This window comes from Mauremys reevesii, linkage group 23 (genome assembly GCF_016161935.1).
Source record: "Mauremys reevesii isolate NIE-2019 linkage group 23, ASM1616193v1, whole genome shotgun sequence".
Taxonomy (NCBI): Eukaryota; Metazoa; Chordata; order Testudines; family Geoemydidae; genus Mauremys; species Mauremys reevesii.
In genome coordinates this window covers 21492962-21513835 of record NC_052645.1, presented here as the reverse complement: position 1 = coordinate 21513835, position 20874 = coordinate 21492962, and positions in this window count along the sequence as shown.

Sequence of the window (20874 nt, the reverse complement as noted above, 5' to 3'; positions counted from 1 at the left end):
TGGACAGCACTTAAGTGTTTGCTTCATTCCCACCTAAGTCAATAGGACTTAAGCATGAGGTTCTGATGTGCTTTCCTGAATCAGGGTTAAAGAGATGGGAGCAAAAGTTTCAAGGAAACTTATGGAAAGTTTCTGTGTTTCCACATACACTGGGTCCTGACATTCCATTTTATTTGGTCCAGTAGGTTTCTAAATTACCCACCAAGGCTCTTTATTTCAGTCACAGCTGGTGGTAATGAAGTACATTGCAATCCTATCTTATGGCCTGATAGTATCCCTAGGGCATTCTGTGCGTATATTTATGATTACATAATGGAACAAACAAACAGTTTAATCTAATAAACATTTGTGTAAAGACAATATTAGCAGTTGCCAAGCGGCATAATGAAAAAAAAACACCTTAAATCACATAAAGGTGCCCCACTGGATTTTAAATAAGATTGTGTGTTGTTAATAATCGTATTGCATGCACCAATATTTAACATGTATTTCCAGCATTGCTCCATACATAGAAATATTCAATATTCCCTGGAGAACACAGTTGCCTTAAAGGTGTTGTAAAGAATAACTCCAAGATTACAGTTCACATAGTGAAATACTAATGAATTAAGGTGAAGGTATTTCCCATTCTTATTTCCAACCTTAGTCAGAAAAATGAATTGAAATTGAACTTGTGCCAGTTTCTGTTCTTGCTACGGGTTAGTTATGTGGGATTCCAGTATTAGAATGTTAATGCTGCCTGCAGTTTTGAATCACCTAGAAATATTATATATGTATAATTAATTTAGCTCTCATTTATTTATTTTCTTAATTCATAAATCTAACAAGTGGTGCCTCTCTGGAAGCTATAGGCACCCTGGACAAAAACTTAGTTCTTATATATTTATTTACAAGAAATGGAAGACTACATCCCCCTCTAAAGAAAAGCTGATCCAGAGTTAAAGACCCCATGTCCCTCTTTGTTGTATTAATTTTTAAAGGAAAGAGATATTCCAAATAAGACCTGAAAGTAGTTTGGCACATTTATCTAGCGATTGCTGTGATTAGGTGATTAGCTTCTTTCTCTTGTCAATAATGCAACATCTCACTGTGCCGCATTCTTCACTTTCCCCTCTTCGCTCATCAAACTTTTAGTAGGTAAATAATTTATTAAGTCATGATTGAGCCTTATAGCATGTTCAGTGGTGTCAAGGAGAGTAACTGAAAGGGGTCAGGAGGGGATTGGCAAGGAAGTTCAAACACGCCAAAGCCCCTTCCCCCCTTTTGTTGTGTTTGAAACTTTTTCTAAAGTCAGAATAGCTTCTGAAAACCGGGAGAAAAGCTGCTAAAGGCGTCACAGAAAGATTTTGCGTAACCCTTGAAGCTGATGGAATTACTCATCTGCTTAAAGTTAAGCATTTGCTAAAGTGCTTTGTTGGATTGCGGCCTGGAAGAAGGAACCGTTTTTCCATAGCATCAGAGATACCAGCCTGGAACCAGCTACCTCATTCCTCTGCAACAAGCTATGCGCATGTGCCTAACTTTAAGCTTTACTCATGTACTTAAAGTTAGACCCACACCTAAATATCTTGCTGAAGAGGGTCCCTAGCTCCTGACTTGCTCTTGCACTAATCTGCTAAGTGCTCTAGCTCTACCTCGAATAGCAAGTGATGGGCCTCAATGATGTCCCTTTGTGAATCATTTCGGGGTCTGAACAACTGTGTAATAACATTCATTTTGTATTGCTAATAATCAGCTATGAAATGGCAAAGAGCTTGAGGAGAAACACTTGGAGGGTGGGGGGTGGTGACATTTTCCTTTTAAAGAAAATAAAGCACCTAGCTTATAAATATCTAATGATCAAATAAAGTAGTAAGTATGGAATTGAGCATATTTAAAGTGATTTCACCTCTAATTGGGTTGTTCTGCAAGCAAGGAAAGGAAGCAAATTAACTTTGAAGCAAGGAATATTGAAAAGATTTTAAAGACTTGGAATCCTAATTACCGCTGATGAGAGAGTTTGGCGAAGGTTAACCAAACACTGGATGCAAGTGTGCAGAAGGAATTTCTTAAAACAGGCCCAGATTTTTGTTGCTTTATTTTTAATCTAAAAAGGAAAGAGAGACTTCCTGGAGGGCTTGGGAGGAAAAGGACTTTTTTTTATTATATTATGATGAAAAAAAGTTGATCCCTTCTAAATGGCCTCCTCATATCTAGTTTCTGGGCATGAAGCCAAATAGGCTTTGCTCTTTTATAAAGCCACCATCCATTGGCATAGACGCCACTGCCCTAAGTTCTTATCTGCCTTTAACCTGCAAGCTGTCTTTTGCATTAAATGAAGAAGCCACTGGTTGTAAAATGATTAATGTGATATCATCGCAGACATTTCCACCTGTGGCACTTCCCGTCCCAATTGATGGCTAGAAACCACTCTGATTAGAATTTCTAACAGGGCATCTCATCTGACCTTGTATGATATGCCTGTGTCGTCGCTAACTCCTCTCCTGGAGGCCTCCCTTCCACTGGAGGAGTTAGAGTCCATAGAGCAGGTGCTGAGGTTGATGGGGATGAAGACTTCTATTCACTGGCACTGAGAAGTAGAGCAAGGAATTAATTCCAAGCCCCTGGCATGTGCCTGGCTCTGGTGAGTCACAGCATTCAGCCCCGAGATTCCATGATGAAAGGTGCCTTTGATCAGATAGATATTTACCTGATTCCATTGAGTTACAAAACAGGAACAGACGAAACAGCCCAGATGCAATAAAATTCTCTGTGGAGCCTTTGCCCAGTTTTACAGCTGCAAGGGGAGTCTAAGCTTTTACGAGGTGGTGAATAGAGCTGGGGGACATTTTTCAGCAAAAACTATTTTTTTGCACATGCACAAACATTTTTTTTAAAAATACTGAACTCAGTCGACCAAAACAATTTGTGTCAAATTTACCGAATTGTTTCAGCTGAAAGAAAACTAAAAATAAATAATAGTAATTAAAAGAATTAAATGTTTCATTTTCAAAATGAAATGTGTCGTTTGACCCCAAATGTTTTTTTAACATGGTCTGGTAAGACAAGCAAACTGAAAAATCAATTAGCCGCACAGCTTTAGTTGTGAAATGCTGAAATAAGCTTGCTAGGGGGTGGAAGAGATTCCACACTTGCTTTCTCACTGCTGCCAAAACCAGATGAGCTGAGAAACCACGAGAAAGGCTGTTCTTTTAGCATCTATAGCTGGAACCAAGTGAAGTGGTGCCAGAAATTTAGGATGAAAATCACCTTGTCCAGAGGACCAGGTGATTGGCCCATGCAATGGCTAAGTCTTATTTTGAGGGCTTATGTGGTTTTTAAATGGTGCACTGGTCTTGCGTTGCAACCTTGCATGGAGGTGAATTTCACACATGTGGAGACAGCCTGTTTGCATACAGCATCCTGCCCAATTTTTCAGATTCAAGAAGTCCAGGGGCACTCCAGATACATTTCTGAACTTACAGGGCCTTCCCCAAATAAACCCAAGCCCCACTTTTTTCACGCTCACCCATGCCGTGAGCAGAGCTACAAACTCGGCGTATTGCATTTAATTAGATTGGTGCCTACAGGCACTTTTACTCCTTGAGTTTTCTGATTGCAGTTTATGTAACCTTCTAACAGCTGAAATTGCCTTTTACTGATAGACTGGCAAGGTAATTAAAAAGAGGCTTTTTTTAGAAATCTTGTCTAAATGTTGAAAGACTAGATCCATATTATTACTATTTAAACTCCGAGAGGGACGGAGCAGAACATCTCCCACAGTTATAATGATGTTCCACAAAAATCTATTTAAAAGGATGGTACCACGTATTTCTTAGATACTATAAATGTTAATAAGGGTTCATATCTGTTGAAATAGGAGCTGTAACTCCTTAGCATTTAATTAGTCCAGAACCTAAATGATCTCTAAGGTTTTTGGTTTTTCACTAGTTTGTGCTACTGCCTGGGAGCATGTCTAGCAGAAGTGAAGATAAATGCACCCACTCCTTTCTCCCCTCCTCTCCCAGCCTGTCTCGTGACCTCTCCAAGAGCTTAATACAACACTGGCTGCAATATAGTAATGGGAGAAGTGGCTGGGGGTGGGGGGAATAATCCCATTCCTCCCACCCTGGGAACTTTTGCTCATTTCTAAGTGTGAATGTTGCATGCCTGGTGCCTGTTGATATTATTATTATTTGACATCAATAAAAATTATATGGCGGGGTTGCCTGGAGTCCATATACCAAGAGATTCCTTCCCATGTTCCTAGCAGCCTCAAACAAGATCCCCTTGTGCTGGATGTACACAGAATAAGAGACAGCCCTTTCCCCAAAGAGTTAACGATCCACATAGACTAGACAGACTCTTAAACTCATTCTAGAGATGGGGGCCTGAGGCACAGAGAGATTAAGTGACTTGCCCAAGGTCATACAGGGAGCCTGGGGCAGATCCAGGATTTGAACCCAGATGTCCCAGGCCAGTGCTTTAATCACAAGGCCATCCTTCCCCTACGCTAACAGGGAGTGCCCCACAGCCTCATGGGAAGCTTGTCGATTCCCCTGGAACAAATGGTTTCGGGCTGTGTCAGAAATCTCAGGGAGGCATTTGTAATTCTGCTGCACCTCCAGGTGCGTTGGGGGCCCTCGCTGTCAATGGAAGCCCCTCTCCTGATGTAACCAGCATGGTTCCACTGCATGCGAGGTGGGGTTGGAGTCGGGGAGACTCACTGAGGGTGTCTGCTCCATACAGGTAAGGAACTCAGTGGCCCAGGGCACATATCAGGTAAGAGGGCAGGCCAGGGCCAGAGGATCCATAGCTGCACAGGTCTTCCAGTCCTCCCCTGCCATAGGCTGTGGGAAGCATCTTTCTCCTTTCCTGTTATCCCAAAAGAGTGAGGTCAATGGTGTATTCGGGGGGGTTCCACAAAAGGCTGCTGTAGCTCCCGGGGAAGGAGGATTCTTTGTGCCTACGACGCCGTAGCTGGCAGATAAATCCTTTGCTTTGGCCCATTCCCTAGTGGATGATCAGCAGAGGGATCCCAATGCTACACTCACCTGGAAAAAGTTCGAAAGGCTATTGAGGGAAGGCAATGATGCAACCAAAGACAGGTAAATTCAGCCCAAGTAAACCAAGGTCACCTAGGAGAACTTTCAGACACTGCATCAGACCACTTGTCTCGATTAGGCTTTGTCTAGATTAGGGAAATTTGCACCTATGGAACAACACAGTGGTGCATCCCCCAACTGGAGACACAATGTGTCCGTGCTAAAGAGGTTTCCCACAGTTACTCCAGGTCATGTTGATGTAACTACACAGGCCCAAATTCCCAGAGTCTAGACAAAGCCCCAGTTTCTCAACTAGAGCTTCCCATAAACAAGCAAGGGATTTATTTGGGGGGAGGGGTGCTAATATTTTTTTGTCAAAAAATTGACTTTTCAAAAATATTTCAACCAGCTTCTAAATTGGTTGAAAAACAGCAAAAGAAAATCTGCAAAAAAAATAAAATTCTTTGCTGAAATTTCAAAAAGTCCAAGATTTGAACTCACTCCACTCCCAACGTCTCAGTTGGTGCCGAGGTTAATGAGAAATGAGTAAATCCCACTGCCGTTTTTTGAGGCTGATTGACAACAGTGGGAATGGCAGGCACTCAGCTCCGAGAACTTCACATAGGCATGATTGGGGAAAACAATGCAATCAATAAAATGTCACTAAAATAAACTAATACACTGGGAAAGTCTGATACTTCGGCGAGCCAGGAATGTTAATGGGAAATATGCATATGGACTGACTATATGGAGCAGATGGTCTTGATTGGAAAGGTTTGAGATGAGGAATTGCTTACATGCAGAGCTGTTTGAAACGTTTCATACCGATTGCTCTGCTTGTGTTTAAAATACTCACCTAGTTTCAGTGTCATTCTTTCCCATGGTGGTGAGCTTCTGCAAATGCTTTGTCTCTTTTGCATTTATAGCAGTGTCTGGCTAGGGTTCAAATCTTCTGTCTTTTCAAGTGCTTCCTAGAAATGAAGCTCAGAGGACTAAGAATGTGATAGCAAGATTTCACCTGCAATTTAGGGCTTCTCTACACAAGAAAGTTAAACTTTTGTACCAGGTGATCACTTGTATTTCAGTTTGAGTGGCTTCTAGCAGTTTTGCTGAAACTGGGAACAGGTTTAAAACTAAATCAAAATAAGCCACTCTTAAACCAAAATCAAAGCATCACCACGCCTGTTTAACTAAATCAGTTTAAGAACAATATGGTCTAGTGAACTGACAGCACATGTGGGTTCCACCCTCTTCTGGACCTGCTGTGGGCAAACCAGTCTGTCTCTTTGTGTCCTGTCCCACTCACTCTCTGTCTATTTAGAATGTAAGCTCTCAATGACAGGGACTGTCTCTTACTATGTGATCATACAGCAATTAGTTCAAAGGGGTCCTGATCCCAGATGGGGACCACAAATGCTATGGAATAATGGACAAGGAAGCTTGGAGTGCTGATGCCTGTTCTGCATTTGTTCTGTGGCTAAACGTACCTCTCTCCTCGGGCCTGGCAGCTGGGTGGCACCTTTCACCAACACAAAATTCACTTAAGAAATAGAAGGAACAGAGTTTTTGTATGTTAGTCATAACATGGTAATAAACATTCCCAAGAGCAAAACTGGCATTACACACAGCACAGCCAGGCCAGGTCTGGAGCATCAGAGCTGCCAGCCATGTGACTAGATGCCACCACATAGGATTCACCCCAAAAGAAAACAAAAGCAGTTTTGACATGCGAGGAGAGGAATAAGCAGGGAGCTGCTAATGTCCTCATGATTAATAAATAACACAAAGTCAACTGGTATTGCACAGTGTTTTATCGCTAAATGACATTAAGACAGCCTTGTGTATCTTATTTGTCAACCAATGGGATAAAATACTAATTATCACCAGAAAGATTTTAATTTTAATTGGACTTTGGCTGAATGCAGAATTGTTCGTGAAGAAAAAAAGAAAAGCTTGTCAACCATATGCTAACATTTATATTATTTATGTATAACAGCAATTATAAGGGAAATAATTTTAATAATTTTTAATCTTAATTACATTTTTTCAGCATTCAGATCCTATCAAATACCTGCTATACCATGTAAGCACCTAGCACGCTGGGGCCATGATTCCTGAGAGGAACATCTAGGCACTACTGTAATACAAAGAATTAACAATGATAACATTCTTCCAAGCAGTCACCGAGGCATGAGATTACAGTAAAATATATTTACTCTAAGACTTAAATAATAACATGTATTAAAACTTTATATAATTGATTATAATAACATTATTGCAAACACTAGAGTAAAAAAACATGAAATAGACTATTTTATTTTTATTTGACCTGCAGTTAAATTTAAAACATGTATAATTTTAAAAAAAAAATGGGGTTTGCTGTTTTAATATTAAACTTTCCGAGTCACTCTGTCTTGTTAACTGGTGACCTACTTAGCTGTTGGACTCTCCCATTGTTTTGTTCTGTGCTCACCATTGATCAGCATCTTGCTGCAAGCCGAGTCTCTTAGAATGAATTCTTGGGTTCATGTTTAACTCCTCTCTTGCCTTTTCCTTGGGCTATTCTAAGAGGAACTTTCAGCCTGTGCAGAAGCTGATGCCTTTCAAATGCCAGTTGAAACATAACTGATGGATTCTCATTTTTGCAATATCTCTTCTATAATTTTTATATCTGAAGAGTTTGAAAGGTGGGGCTGATGAAGACTCTAGCATATTTCCTGGACAGAAAAAAAAAAGAATGCCTCTGTTAGATATGTTATAGGAGAGAAGTGGATTCTGATGTCAGATATCCACAGACCCAAACTTCTGTACTTTGGTCACATTAGGCATGGAGGATAGGGGGGCGGAATCCTCTAGCGAGCTTTTCTTGGCTAATAGCACAAAATAAATTGTTGAAACCTTTTTTTCAACAGAAAATTGAGATTTTGACTAAATGAAAAGTTTTGTGAAGTGTCTGCTCTCCATGAAAACTTTTGATATTTCATTGAAAAATCATAAACCCCTAAATTACAGCCCAAACCTGAACAATTTTCAGTATTCAGCAGCTTTTGGCCAAACATTTTTCAGCTTTAGGTTGCTGAAAAGAGATTATTTTTCCCCATATTGAGGTTTTAATTTTTTGATAAAAAGTCAAAATTGTATACAGATTTTTTTTTAAAGTTCCGACTGAGCCTACCATATTTTGAACATGTGTGTAAAGGAGAATGAACCCATGGCACAAAACTTCCTATATTAGCTGGCTATTGCTGGCTATTTTATAATAGGGTGGAGGGATAGCTCAGTGGTTTGAGTATTGGCCTGCTAAACTTAGGGTTGTGAGCTCAATCCTTGAGGGGGCCATTTAGAGAACTGGGGTAAAAAAGTCTGTCTGGGTATTGGCCCTACTTTGAGCAGGGGGTTAGACTAGATGAACTCCTGAGGTCCCTTCTAACCCTGACATTCTAAGATATCTCCTTCAATAAATAACTTGCTTCTGAGGATCAGATGCCTGACAGACTGTGTATCTCTCACTATCCACCATCACGACAGAATATCACTGCCTGCAGCAGGATATCTTACTGACAGTTCCTAGAATGGAATTCTTGAGAAGTGAGAGTTTTTACAGGAGAATAAAGACCCGACCCAACAGAGCATTTATGCACTTTCTTAAGTCCCAGGCATTTCGGTGCAACTTCAGCACAACTTAAATGGTCTGCTGAATTCATAGGCTTTAGAGCCAGAAGGCACCACTCTGACCATCCAGCCCATGCTCCTGCACAGCCCAGGCCAGAGAATTCCACCTGGTGACTCCTGCACATGGAGTGGTGGGAATTCTTCGTCCCTGCTACATTACTGAGGCAAGCCCTTGTGGTTAAACTAGATCAGATGGTTCAGAAAGACATCCAGTCTTGATCTGAAGACTCCATGTGATGTTGAATTTGCTTCTTCCCTTGATAATCTCTCCCACGGTATAATTACCCTAATTGTTTTAAAAATTGCATTTTATATTCATTCTGAATTTTTCCAACATTATCTTCCAGCCATTGGAATCCTCAGCTGTGGGATTCAGAGCCCAAGTTTTCCCAACTTCTGACCATGTTGGAAAGCACATCTCTTTTGTCACAGCAAATTCTTCCTCTCTGATCAGCAGCATGGCTCTCCTGATGCCAATGCTCTGCTCTCCTTTAGTTTGCCAGGGGATAGGAGAGCAGGATTTTGTCCAGCACTCCCACTGGTGCAGCAGGTTAACTTTTGTCCCTGACCAGCCAGGCGGGGTGGGGGGCAGACTGCAGACACTCATTCATGCATGAGGCTCATCTTTTCCCATTAGCAATGTTCTCTGCAAGAGGCTCCCACAGGGGCACCAAGAGCTTGCCTGCAAAGTCCACTGAGTTAAATGGAAAGAACTTTGTTGAGTTTAGTGAGCTCTGGATCAGGTCCTAAGAGAAATATGTCCTGCAAACACTGCATGGAACCCCTAATGAATGGAACCCAAAGAGGCCAAAAAACCTTTATCTGACGTCTCTCTCTCTCTCTCTCTCTCTGAAAACCTCTCCCTAACTCAATGGGAGCTTTGCCTCAGTAAAGAATGCTGAGAGGGGCCCTGTGTTGTTTGTGGTTCCCATTCTTAATCTTTAAATAATCTACTTTATATCTATTAAAATATAACACGAGAGAAATGTTATCTTCCCTGTGCTTTTCTGGTGATAGAGAGCATCCAAATAAAACCTATTAGCAAATTTGGAGAGTTGCTACATTCCTGATCACTGATCTTTTAAAATGATATTTGCTAGTGGTTCAAATATACATTAACAACTAGTTAATATTAAGGCCTGAGCTTTATTTGACATGTCAGTTCCAGCCATTAAATGCCACTTTCTCAGTATTTTCTAATGACCATTTTTTGTCTCTCCACTTTTCCCTCCTTGATATTTCAAGAGGATCCCGAAGGTCTCCAGGGAGAGAAGGAAATTGAATACTTATTCTGTGGCACTTCAAAAAAGTGGTCTCAGAAAAACCTAACCTCTACCACCTTTAGAGACATCACTAAATGTCGCCAAGGAATTTCTCATCTCTGGAGTCAAATTAAAGAACCATTGGTCTCAGTTGCACATTTGACAGCTGCCATTCAAGCTTCCTACAAATCTCTTCCCCCGCCACCACTTGCGTCTGGAAAGTCACGCTCTGCTGAACTGACCATGCATCTGAACTGCTTGCTGCAATGGCCACACTTCACTGACAGTGAAAAAAGGGCCATATCCTGGAATGAATATTTCATGGTAGCACTTAAAACAAGTGCCCGCCTGAGCAACCCAATAAAGAGTTGAGAGCACTTTGTATGATTCTGTTCATTTAAATCGAGGTTAGACTTGCCACGTTGAGTTGCCTAGTGTATAAAGTTCCGTTTCCTTTACTTCCTGGTGAGTTTCCCTTCCCTTTTCATGCTCATTTCAAAAGGATTCATCTCTAGACTGGAGAATTTCTTTTTTTGATTATTATTATTTAGCCGTTTTGTATTTCACAGGTGCCCAGATCATTGCTAATGCCTTGTCTTTTTTCTCCTCTTTACAGCTAATAGCCATGAGGCATAACAAGTTAGGTCTCCTACTGAAGTAGAACAATGCATGTTGTTTACCCTGCACAGTTTGATGGTTCTTACTAAAGACATTCAGCTGATTAGACTTTTAACAAGACAGAGCCTAACATCAGTTGCTCTCCCTGTTTTGGGGAATGAAGGGTGGCATAAAACTAGAGAGAGAGAGAGAGAGAACTGATTATCTCAGGAGAAGTGCATGTAAATTTTCCTTTGATTAGCGTCTTGTACAGTGCACAACATGATAGCGGGTTTCCTGAAATTTTCAATGTCATACACACCCATCATCTGTAATTGCAGCATGGGAAATGCAAACACAAGCCATTGTTTTTGTTAATTACCCTTTGATATAAAAACAGAATCTAGCACCAACTGAGAATCACACTTCCTCCTCACGCAGCACGGTGCCAGCCCTGGGGTGCGTGCCCCCAGATGCCCACGACATCGAGGACAAAGCAGACAGCTAGATAGCAGGCAGGGCGGTCAGAGTTCTCACCTTTCATCTTTGGAGACACCGGGTCAAATACAGCAGTGAGGCAAAGGCTGGTGTAAGTCACACATCAGTAAGGGAATAAATCACTCAGCAAATGTTACCATCTTGCATCAAATAATCTGGCAACCTTTTTTTTGTCAATGCTGCTGCTGGTTGAATGCAATCTCTGGAGCACAAGAGGGTGCCTTGGGCACAACCCTGGCTAATGGGAGTGATGTGAAGGAAGCACTGATCCAAGAGGAGCCTCGGGGCCATGCTGTAACAGAGTCACAGAGAGGGAGCTACACGTGCTCCCTTTTCGCTCCAGCGGGAGGTACTTTGCTAGAGCCCTGCAAAAGGTGTCGCTTGCTCCCCCACTCCGCTGGCCAGTACATCGGGACAAGGGCAGAGAGCCATGGTTTCTCTGCTCATTTGCTTGCTGGACAGAGCAGCTAAAGTGCAGCAGCTTCACTCCACACCTGACCTTGGCCTGAGACCCCAGGTCAAGCACTAATAGAGCCTTGCTCCCCTGCCTAGGGATTGTCACAGTCTTGCTCTGAATAAACTGACCAAGAATGCAGAACACACACGCCACACAATGCCCAGCTCTAGCAAGTGCTCTGAGTCCCTCATATTTCAGTGCCTTAGATTTGCTCAGTAATTTAAACAAAAATTGGGAGGAAAATCCTATCCCATTTCTTTTTTGCTTTATAACAATGTGAGTTATCCCGTCTTCTCCAGTGGCCTCGTGCATCTACTTTACACTCTTATGGAGCTAATTCCTTCACAGTATCAGAGACGTTTAACCAGATGAGCACCAACACCTAAAACATCAATGTACATGTTCAAGAAAAGATGTTAAGTGACATGACTAAGGCTGCAAGCTTTGCCAGTTCTTTTCTCCCTTGCTCTCTGACTGTCCTTGAAAACAATTTTAGCCCTGGCCATTTTGTGATCATTAGATCTGAAGACTCAGGCAAATTAGAACATCGGCATCCTGTGTAAAGGCTTTTATTACTGGATATCCTATTCCTTGGGTTTCCTGTAGACAGCAGATAATTGAGTCATGCTCTGGAAGGACAGATGTCCCAGAATCCAGTCTGTAAGTATCAGAATATGAAATTGAGGCTTGCTGTAATGCCACAGAACAATTACTCAAACGAAAGATCCGCAAATACAGAAGAGGCATTTGATACCTGTCATATTCAAGGGTAAACTTCCAGTACTCGAGAAAACTGTTCAGATAATTCTGAAATCCAGACAGTTGTGGTAAGCTCGGTGTCTAGTCAAATGAAAAATATGTTGTCTGTTTAACAATACTAACATTTTGAGACTCATCTGAGAAATTACTACATGAACACAGATCAAATTCATTTGAAGTTTGCCTAAGAATAAACTTGCATGATTGAAAACTAACAATGTAAATTTTAGTCATTGAAAAGTCAACCTGAGCCATCACACATAGAGTAGTATGTATGCCCTGACAGGTCAGTTTCGGGAAATATACATTATACTTTCCAGGTGATAACAATGGACAGGCAGTAACCTCCGAGCATGGGAAATCCTGCTTCTCTGTACTATAACCTCACCATATCTATGTGAAAGTTTAGATGAACCTTCTTTGAGACGACTAGGAGTTAAAGGCCATGCTGTGCATCACTGGCCTGGACACAATAAAGGTCTCAGAATTGTCCTATGATATCATAATAATCTGGGCCATGATTAAATGGTACATGGTAGCTGTAAATTGGCTCTGAGCTCTTTTGGAAATCTGCCTTCTTTGGTGGGTGCTGAGAACTTGGTAAACAGAACTGGTCAAAATGTTTCCCTCAAAATATTTTTGATAAAAAATGGCTGTTTGATGGAAACAAAAAATGTTCATGGAAATTTTCATTTTGGCCAAAATTTTGATTTCCCCCCCTTTTAAGTAAAAGGGGGGAGAAAAGAGAGAAAAGTCCAAACCCCAAAACCATTTTGTTGAAAAATAAAAAAATCATCAACAATTTTTGAACAAAATAAAAAAAAAAATCATATTTTTCAACCAGCCCTACCTGAAAACCTAGCCACAAACTCTTGAAAATGTGGCTCCATGTATGTCTCAGCCTCTATTACTTACCAGTCTCCCCTCTCCCCTTCTTCCTCTGCATTTGAGATTATTTTGTGGTCATTTTTTTTAGTTTCATTTGTCTAAGATTCGGTGTTTTCTTTCCTACTCGTGCTTCTAATCTCCCCAGGACCCTTACTTTTATTGCTCTTCCTCACTGGTATTTGCAACTCCTCCCTTTGCAATGTCAGCCTGGAGGTCATTCAAGTTCTGTTTACTCCCTTAATGAGAATATTAATTAATTCAAATCCCTTTGGCAACTACTAGACTCCTTCCTCTAAGCCACTACATTGTCCCTTTGTCTATTCACTGGTTTAGAACAGTCTGGGGCTGTGGACACACACCTTTTCTCTCAGCTGTCCCTTGCACCCTGCACACACGAACTCAAAATGTATTTGTTGTTGCAAATGTTGACAAAACATCCCTGGTAAGCATCCGGAGCCCAGGTGTTTCTGGTTTGTTTAGCTATGTCTCCATGCAGTGCATTTATCATGTTTCGTATCTAGTAGCCTCCAGGGGGATGGAACAAGACACCCACGTCCCATGAATTGACAACTTCCTCCCTGCCACCCTTTGCTCACGAGTAGCTGTAATGAATTCAGGTGTCTCCCTAAGAAAGATAATAAGGCAACCACCGGAGTGTGGAGAAAATAAAAGGACAAAGCTTATTTTAAGGGATACCTGCCTATGATGTTTTATTCATGGCACAAGTTCATACATTTATATCACAGTGCATGTGCCTTTGTTCGCTTTTCCCTACGTTTGAGACCAAGTTCAGCCTCAGGACATCCTACAGGATGCAAGACACTCAGGGTCAATAAGAACCATCCCCTGCACTGCGCAGCCATGCTATCGATCAAGCACGGTAAGGATTACCAATACTACCATGCATAAGGTGAAGGGTTCTTACAAAGGCAGTTTCCTTTGCAGTCAAGCCCCACAGAACATTGGGCTCCAGAACAAACAAGGGGTGTTTATAACCTGATACTAGGGAATGGCCCAGTGCAGACCACCCAGCCTCTGCGATCTGACACTTTAGTGGCAAAGGCAGATGCCAGTAGCAAATTACTACTCGGCCCTGTGAAGGACATAATTATGCATCTCAGGGTGTTTGCGTTCCCAGGGGCTGGTGCTCCTGGACTTAATGGCACAGTCTAGTTCTTTGTCCTATTTGTTTCTGTTTTAAGTGGATTTTTCCCCTGCATCACCGTACGATGATTTCATTCCACTGTCCATTCCTTAGTGGGGGGCAGGGAGCTTTGGCTTTTGAAATATTATTATGTTAAAAATAAAATAAAGACTTGTGGAGCCTTTACAATAAAATGAAGGAGGGGGTCCATTTTGGAATACACCATGTTGACACCTACCCCCCTCTATACTCAATGGGCTTCATTCTCATTTTCACTGAGGCTCTTCCACCCCAGCACTAGCAATGGAAAGAATCTTTAAAGTTGCAGCCATATCTGCGAAGCAGGCCTAGTTCAGATTTACCCTTTGTACCTCAGAAAAAACTTGATAAGTGACTTGCAATTTAGGCTGGTATTTGTCAGTGCCTCTTTCATTAGCTTATTAAGATGCTCCACTTGTTACTTCACTTGCTAACACTATATGTTGTGGATTTGATTAGTTCCTAACTAGAGTTAATTTGCCTTAATAATTTGCCTTTTTAAAACCACGTCTTTTAAGACACTAATGGTCCAGCTTGCAGGCCGTGGTAAGGAATACTCAGCCATAATTATTTAGCAAAATTCCCCTGGGAGGATTCAGTGCCTATGAATGCCTCAGCTAGGCACATGCATATGTAACTTTAAAGGGTCAGATGTAAAATGCCAGGCTTGATATTCCATTTTTGACAATTGGGAAAAAATCTTTACACTGGGAAGGTGCAGTAATGGATGTGCAAATTTTAACTGGAGGTTTTTTCTTTTCCAGCATGAAAAGAATCGGTGATTGTGTCTCCCATTTTTTTCTTCTTGGGTGGAAAAAGGCTTATTTAACCAAAAAGGAGACTGTTTTAAAAATAGCGATATTATTAAAAAGCCCTGGGATCCCTAGAGGGCACGCTCTGTACTTTTACAAGATACACCAGCTGCGCACCGTGTCCAAACGGCTTTTTCTTGTAAAGCAAGCGCCTTAGTCTTCAGATGGGCCCGTGTATGTCAGTGAGCCTGCTTGATGATCAAGGTATTACTCAGCAAGCATGTGCAAGGGTGACAGAATCTAGCCTGAAAGGATGAGGAGTTCAGTTCTTCAACACTGCTTCCCTTGCTCTGTAAATGGTCCTGTTGAAGTCAGTGGGGCTGTTTAATGGATAAGGTATCACTCAGCACGAATTAGGGTTGCAGAATCAGGCCCTACATCCTTTAGACGTCAAGCTGATGACATTATGAGCAGCAATTAAACTCAAGTATAGAACCAGTTCTGGTCTGACAAGGGTGGGACAGTCCTGGGAGACTGATGACTTAAGGACTGAGGGTTACTGCACAAAATCTCTACAACTGTGGAAGTCGCATTTAGATTTAATAAGAGCATGTGCACCTCTTTCCGGGACCTCTGGTCCAATCAGCAGGAGGGGTTGCATTGGAAGACAGAGCCATGGGTTGGGCTGGGGGTTGTACACACAGTACAAGAACTTTTGTTTGAAGTGAGTTTTTCTTTGCTCTTGAAAAGTGATTTGAAGTGATGCTGTAACTCAGGGGTAGGCAACCTATGGCATGTGTGCCGAAAGCAGCACGCGAGCTGATTTTCAGTGGCACTCACGCTGCCCGGGTCCTGGCCACCGGTCTGGGGGGGCTCTGCATTTTAATTTAATTTTAAATGAAGCTTCTTAAACATTTTAAAAACCTTATTTACTTTACATACAACAATAGTTTAGTTATATATTATAGACTTATAGAAAGAGACCTTCTAAAAACGTTAAATGTATTACTGGCATGCGAAACCTTAAATTAGAGTGAATAAATGCAGACTCAGCACACCACTTCTGAAAGGTTGCTGACCCCTGCTCTAAGTATTAAACCTCCCACGCCATGTAGGGGACACACAAGCCAAAGTCATCTAGGGCATCCCAGGGGATTTGTGCTGCTCCGGCAATGCTTAGCACCACCAGAGCAGCGGGAACACATCAGTCAATCTCTCTCAAAGGTCTGAATGCTCATTTGCACTACGGCTGATTTACACCACTCTGGCAATGTAAAGTGGTCTTTCGAAGAGTGGGAATGTAAGTTGTGAACACTCTGAGGCCCGTTTACACTGCCGTGGGGTGTATGAGAATCCAGCTTTCTATGTGTGCATTATAAATCCAGCGTCCTGGGCAGGAGAGTTCACAGGGGTAGCAATGGCCCTGAGAATGCAAGGGAAGACAGCTGCATCTGTGCAGAGCCCCATCGGCCTCCATGGGACACCCTGCGGGCACGCCAGTCTGCCACACGCTAGCAGTTATAGGGTGGGAGCCACTAGCTGTGTCTGCCCTAATTTGGGCTTCCTCCTGCCAGGTGCTGAGCACTCTGCCCCTAATCCTGCAGAGCACTTAAATCTGTGCTTAACTTTAAGCATGTGGGTAGGCCCAGTGAACTCAGTGGGGTTACTTAGGGGCTTAGTTAAGGGCTCAAGGACAGGGCGCTCAGCACCTGACAGGATCGAGCCCTTACCCTTACAAAACCAGAGACATTAAAAACGGCATTGTCTGAGAATAGAATTCCCCTTGTTTCTCCAAGACTGAGGGTCACTTCAAACACAAAGAGCCGAATGGGCAATTGAAATCCCAGCCGCTGTGTTTTTCTCCCATTGTTAGAGTGACCTCCAGAGGTATGAAATAATAACTGACGTTCCTGATGTCACATGAGCACAAACTCACTAACAGCTGCAGCACCTTGATTCATCAGTTACGAGAGGCAGCAGGTAGCAATTCCATTCAAATATTTTATCAGACATCTATTATATCATCAACCATCTTACACTTTCCCTATAGGGAAAGCTAGTTCTTTATTTACTGTTCTTCGAATTAAGCATGTTGTTGATTTATTCAAATAACACTTTCCCCTCTCAACCCCACCCCATAACAGCCCAGCTGCATATCAGTCTGAGGGGGCAGTCAGGCAACACATTGGAAAAACAAACTCATTTCTATTAGTCTTTCTTGAGAGAAACTGGGCAGTGAACCAGATTCTAAAGGAAGGAGACTGGGGCAACATGACGGCAGAGAGTCAAGGCATTAATGGGAGTGCGTCAGTAGGCAGGCTGTGCAGAGATGGGAGTATGCCGTCTTTAGAGGAGAAGAATGCTCTTGGAGTTCAAGCACTGGGCCAGGACTCTGGAGAGCAGGGTTAGTTTCCTGGCTCTGCCACAGATTACCTGTGTGACCTTGGGCAAGTTACACAATCTCTCTGTGCTGCAACTTCCCATCAGTAAAATGGGGATGGACAAAAATCCTTCATGTTTTCTCTTTAGACAGTGAGCTCTTCATGGCAGAGACTGTCTCTAACCAGTCTATCTACAGCTCCCAGCATAGTGTGGCCCTGACCTTGTCAGGACCTCTAGATGCTACCGTAATGCAGATAGGAACCAATAATAGCAATACATAATTCATTCAAGTTGTCCCGTCTGGCCACACTAGCCATCCTGCTTTCACACGGTGCACACAGGGAGTCACTCCACTGGTAAGTTCCGTTGGCTTTGGCTCAGACCCACAGTGGCCCGTTTCTGCTCTCCATTACACCGGTGTAAATCTGGAGCAACTCCACTGGTTAAAACGCCACTGCTCTAGATTTGCAATAGTGAAATAGAGCAGAATTTGGCCCTCGGAGCTCAAGATTTACACTGCTGTATGAGACAGAAAAATTGTCCCAGTTTCTCCATCTGGCTGTTTGTTTCACTCAACTGTTCCTCCAAGTAAGAATTTTTTCTTAGCGCTGGCAAGGGGAGTGTTTTTCAGTATAAACACTTTTACGGGTAATTAATATCTGACTGCTCCTTTCCGAGATGCACGTAGCAGAATGTCATAAAAGCCTTTAAGCTTTTCACTGTTCTTTGCAAGAGTTAGTTGTCCTTCTGCCCTTGAAATGGAAAGTGAGTATCAACAGGGGACAGGAAATCAAGGCTAGTAAGAAACATTTCTGTAGTCTTTGTGCAGAATCACATCACACGGAAATGCTAATAGTTAAAGTGACAGGCACATTAGGGCAAGTTCCTGGCTGGAAACTAGTTAGAAGAATTCAAAACCCAGGAGAAGGTTCAGAAGAACAAAACCCAGAAATGGTTTAGGAAATGATTTCCTATCAGCTTAACCTAATGTTCAAGGGTTGTTTCTTTTCAGTCCATGTGGTGTGGTGTGTGTAGCCTTTACCTTTCTATAAGTGTCACTATTGTGATTTCTTTGTGCGTCATCTGAGTTCTCAGTGCAATCAGTGTCTGAAGAAAGGAGAAAACTGTGCACACTGGAAATGCTGAGTGCTCCAAAGAAACCCTACCCAGCTCTGTCATTACATTTCACTGGAGACTGAAATTTTGCCAACCAAATTGCCAGGCTGTAAGTAGGTTACAATGTTTACAACTGATTTAGCTGGGCTGAGGCGGAGGCTTTTATGTGGTAGTGGAACAAAAAATTGAGGGCCAGATCCTCAGCTGATATAAATGGACATAGTTCCCAAGAATTCTATACAAAAACCTTCTGGTGTTGTAGGACAGAACATCACCAGACATGTGTCTCTCCAGGGGTGACCTATAAGCAGCATTTTCCTGGAAAGTAATGGAAAGCTCAGGCAAAACTCTGTTACCCTGAGTTGGGAAAATTCTTTGTAATAAATAACACATCTGATTAATTCCCCCTCTCTTTCTGTTCCCTAAAAGACTGCGACTGTCTTGAGTGTATTCATTAGCCAAAGTAGCCAAAATTACTGATAATTCTTGGTCCGCAGTTTGTTCATAAGCAGCTCTTTGAGCTGCCTGGTTTGAGGACTTCTCCAACTGGATTAATGCAACTTTTAGAATCATTTCCAGTGCACAGAAGTACAAATTCATAATTTGCTTTCCATGAGTACTATGCAATAGTTGCATAAAATGGGTTCTTCTGGCAAACAAGTCTGCCTGTAAACTCAGCCACCAAAATATTTGCAGCAAGTAAACACAAAATATGTAAAAACAATGAGGAGTCCTTGTGGCACCTTAGAGACTAACACTTTTATTTGGGCATAAGCTTTCGTGGGCTAAAACCCACTTCATCAGATGCATGGAGTGGAACATACAGTAGGGAAGTATAAATACACAGCATATGAAAAGATGGTAGTTGCCTTACCAAGTGGCGGGTCAGTGCTAATGAGCCAATTCAATTAAGGTGGAAGTGGGCTATCTCAACAGTTGACAAGAAGCTAGCCTAGAAGTTATGTCTGGATACATATCTAAGCTATCCAAAGATTATCAACAGCTATTTGGTTTGGGACCTGCACAAGAATCTCACAATCTGGTCATAAGGAGTTCTTAGAACATTGTCTTTTTGGATGCATTCTTGGCTTCCCTTCTTTTGGTATATCCCCACACTCACTTCCCGCTGATAGTTAACAAGCCAGACAAGGCTGAATGAACTTCTTCTTAACCTCACATAAAAATCCAGGTGACTTTGAGGTAACCAGCCCTCACCAAAGCAGCAGATCCTGAAAGCCAGCACCACTGTCAAGACTGCAAAAAATGGTAACAAAAACCACAGGAAACTGGAGCTAATGGTGTCACCCATTACTCCGTCAAAAGACTTAAGCATGTGTATTATATGACATACACTGAATGCCGTAGAGAAACAAAATATCCCCATTGCACACATGTTCCAAATATATAGAGCCTATTGACTGATACAATATATTTCAATACTATGTGTTGCCAATGTTCCACAATACACTTGTGATATTGACTCTAAATACTTCTATTACTACAGAAAATGGGGTAAAATAAATAGTTTTCCACATTGTCTTCTGCTTTGTGCATATGCATTTTTTTTTAAATAAAAGGTTTACTTTTTTCATAAACATACAACAATATATAAATTTACAGACAAGCTGTTTTGGACAGTATCTATCCATAGAAACTTCTCTGTATATGAGCAAACAACATTACAGGGTGGAGAAAGCTTTAAAAGGAAGTATGAATTTGATACAAAATGTTTGATAGTATTAAAGCAAAGTAGACAGTAACGCTATATTTTTAAAGGTGAGTTTAACACCGTATTGGTGTGCAGATTAATAGAATACAGTTAATACCATATGGCCCTGTGCATAATTAACTAGGAAAAGAAAAGAGAAATGAAGAAGATAGTGAAGGAAAAGTTGTACATGCAAATGAGTATTTGTGAGCACAGGTTGCGTGTGCATGCACGTGTGCACAAATATTTTTTTTCACACTTTTTGTTCTCAAATCTAGATACAGACAGGCCAAAGGCCCTCTGGATATGAAGCTTTACAATAGATTAACTTGTTTTCCCCCCACTTCCTAAAGATGGCTCAGGGATGCCTCACCCCATAGCAAGCGTAGCTGAGAAAGCAATGTTCTTGCTAACACAAATGAGATAATACGCAAAAGGGATTTCCATTTCAGTTCTTCTCACATCCACTGCAGACATGCAATTCCCATTCAGATTAACTGAATGACATTACCAGCAAATTACAACTACCATAACCACGGGGCTGTGCCGTGCTGTATTTGGTTGCATTTACTAACC